This window comes from Macaca fascicularis, chromosome 8, assembly GCF_037993035.2.
Source record: "Macaca fascicularis isolate 582-1 chromosome 8, T2T-MFA8v1.1".
Classification (NCBI taxonomy): Eukaryota; Metazoa; Chordata; class Mammalia; order Primates; family Cercopithecidae; genus Macaca; species Macaca fascicularis.
The window spans coordinates 138,296,933-138,300,661 of NC_088382.1; the positions used below are offsets into that span (position 1 = coordinate 138,296,933).

General features: G+C 41.9%; 1 pseudogene; it reads right to left on the reverse strand.

Moving 5' to 3' along the window:
- Nucleotides 1–273: 273 nt before the first annotated feature.
- LOC102133874 (presenilin-associated rhomboid-like protein, mitochondrial) lies at nt 274–1,649 on the reverse strand (annotated as a pseudogene).
- Between the last annotated feature and the right edge of the window lie 2,080 nt (nt 1,650–3,729).

Here is a 3,729-nt window from a genome sequence, read left to right on the forward strand (position 1 = left end):
AGACAGAACCTCATTCTGTTGCCCAGGTTGGAGTGTGGTGGTGCAATCTCAGCTCACTGCAACTTCTGCCTCCTGGGTTCAAGCAATTCTCATGCCTCAGCCTCCTGAGTAGCAGGGATTACAAGCATGCACCACCATGCCCAAACTTTTTGTATTTTTTTTTTTTTTTACAAACTAGATAGAAACCTTTATTTCACAACTTTATCATCATTCACTTGCTAAAAAGACACAGACTGGGGCACACAGCTGAAAACACTGGGAGGCCAGATGCTGGCATCTTCCAGGCGGGAGCAGAGCGGTGATCACCCTAGGGCCGATGTCTCCTGGGGCTCTCGGCATCATGGACCAGATGCACCACTATTGTCCAATACCAGTTTTACTTAGAGCCACCTCCTTTTTTGGGGCCATTAGTCCTTATTTCATGCCAGATTTTCACTAGAAGCTCCCTGTTCTTCCAAATCAGTTCATGGCCATAAGTAACATACCATATTTCACAAAGAGCTCCCCCAAGATGTGTTGCATGATCAAAAAATTTCCATCCCCGGATCATTCCTGCTGTATCCACGGCGATAATGGCTTTTAGGGCATTCCGTGCTGTGAACGTGAACATCGGAAGGAAAATAATGGCAAGCCTCCCTTCTGGGATCTTAGTGCAGACAGCTGCGATGGTGCCAGATGCACCAAGTGATGGTCCATACCTTCCTGTGGCAACTTTACCCACGTAACTGACAAAATTGGAAATAACACCTGCAGATAGGTACAATGCCATGAACTGCTCTTGACCCAGAATGTTCACTATGCTGGAAGAGAAGCTCCACAAAACATACGTATTTGCTGCCATGTGAAATAAGGAGAAATGACTGAATGTTGACAGCAGCTTTGGAGAACAAAGGACCTTTGAGGCTGGATTCGATGTGAAATATCTGATCATTGTCCGCTACAAAGAAGGTACTCTCCATAAACAGAATACAAGGACATTTGCAGCTGTAATACCTGTCACAGTCCGCTGGCCATCCCTTAGATTATTCCACCACTTGTTAATCTCCTTTCTGAAGTCTCCTTCTTTATGTCGTCTTATGCTATCCAACCAATCAGCTTTTATACCATCAAGTTATACCTGATGTAAATGACGAGTTGATGGGTGCAGCACAGCAACATGGCACAAGTATACATATGTAACAAACCTGCACGTTATGCACATGTACCCTAGAACTTAAAGTATAATAATAATAAAAAATGTAAAAAAAAAACCAAAATAAATCTGGACCCTGGATTTCAGTGATTCATACTGTCAAATAGCAGCTGATCCAAATGCACAGTCTGTAAACGCAACAGTAAAAAATAAAGGTTTTATGAGACTCCTTATAGGTTAGGGAGAAGGATAAAAGACTGTTTCTTCTACAGGAGGAATCAAAGCACTTGTCTTGTATGCTTCACCACTTGTCCCTGTGTCTGATCTTCGAGGTTCAACCTTCCTGGGTGCTTTTCTGAATCCGCAGTTTTTGCTGAATAAATAAGTTAAACCTGCATCCGAGCAACCGTGGCGGGGTTAGGGCCACAGGGAGCTCCGCGCAGGTGTGGCCGCCCACCGACACAGCCCCCGCCTGGCCGCAGCCCCAGGCTCTCTGTGCCCAGCCTCGCCAGGCCATCTTCCCAACCTCTGCCTCACCATGGCCCGACCTTCGACTTTTTGTATTTTTAGTAGAGAGGCGTTTCACCATGTTGGCCAGGCTGGTCTCGAATTCCTGACTTAAGTTATCTGCTTGCCTCAGCTTCCCAAAGTGCTGGGATTACAGATGTGAGCCATCGCACCCGGCCATGGTTCTCACTTCTTTGCCTCCTTGGTTTCCTTTGGCTAAAGTGGTTTTAATTTTGTGTTGCCTTGGTGACATTTTTACTCACCAAGATCCTTCAAGATCTAACAGAAGTATCACTTTTACATTGAAATTTTTCCTATACCCCCTTTTATTCCTCCTCTAAGTTTACTTGATTGCTTCTCTCGTTTATCTCTTTGCCCCAGTCGTATGCTGTACATATCTCTAGGGTTAATGATTCCAGCTTCACCCTATTCTATGCCTACACTTGATATTTCACATATAATCATGTCTGGCTCATCAATAAAGCAGAACTATCACAAGACACTTTATCAGAAGGGTTGAGACACATCATGGGAGATAATGCATTTTAACAAGAAAGCCAGGGAAAGAATCTTGTGTTAGCCTTTGGAAATAAGGAAACCAGTATGCTATTAATCTAACACTAGGACTCCCCCAGCTTTGTCCTACATCACTGTTCTACCTGTACTTGAGACTCAGTTACAGAAGGAAAGATAGTTGGGCATAAAACTGAAATAAAACTTTTTGAATATGCACAGAACTGTTTGAGCATCTTGAAAAATTGTAGACAGTCATTCTTTTTAACCAAAAACTACAATGCACCTGAAAGGCATTGAAGCTTGGTACCCAAGAAAACCAAGGGAAGTACCTGACACAGGTGACAGAAGCTAGTAACAATGAGCTCTAGAATTTGTTGCAGATTCCACACTCATTCTGTTTCACTTCACTGTTTCTCAGCAACATGTGACTTAACAAATACTATTTTGTAAACTATATTTGTGCCCTAATGCTACGTAAGATATCAGGTAAATCATGTGGTTCCTATTTTACCTGATATTTGCCATCAGTGGAATGAGAACAACATTTTCCACCTACTTCTTGGTGGCTTGTGGGTAGATTATGACATAATATCTGCAAGAGACCGTGAAGGAAGAGATTAAGGTGCTGAGCAATGATGCAGTTGAATGCTTTGGGAAGCGTTTATTGAGCTCTGACTATGTGACAGGTAATTAGATAGGCACTGGAGGAGAAAGACAAAGACATGACAACAAAGTAAGTGCACTTATCAAAACACCACTGTAAAGGCAATGAGACTTTATTGAGATCCTGTATGACTTACGCATGCAGAACTGAGAGTCTCCATATGGTAAGCTGACATGTGAGCTGGCAGGTTGTATGATATGAATAAAAATACAGGTGAAATTAGAAAACACATACTAAGCTTAATGAGACCATCAAGGTCTCTGCTAAAAGTTCTACTGTTTTTTTGGACCCACACCAGCAGTCCTTTACTGGTATAAACCTGGATTCTTAGCTTTCTGCCTTGGTAAATAAAATCTGCAAATTACCCAGAGTATAAGAGGCTGCAGAAGTAAGATAAACTCTCCAAAGTTTTCACAGCTCCAGAGTCCTAGTCTTCCCCACCCCTGCCAATTTTTAGTTTCAGTAATACAGATATGGAAGAGAAAGCCATTCAAGTCAGAGGGAAGAGCAAATGCAATGGCAGAAAAACAATAGCCACATGAGCTTTGGGAAACTTGGAGTCAATGTCAACTCAGCTTCTTACAAGAGACTCACAGGTAGCATGACTGAAGAAAGCAGGAAGAAAAGTTAACCCTTGTGAATTGTGAACATGGTGGGAATTGTGGAAAACTGCAAGTACAAAGCCATCAGAGGGTCCAACTGCTATAAAGCATGGGCCAATTGCCACCATATGAAAAAACAGGTTTATTCTTACTTTTAAATAAAAAGTGGTGAAACCACATTTTTGATGCAAAATCTTCTAATTTTTAAATGTAGGCTTAATTTTATCTTTAAAACACTAAGCAGGCCAAACTATGTGTTGCCTTTTCCCTGTCTCTGTCTTAGATTCTAATTTTTCCTATTTATAAAA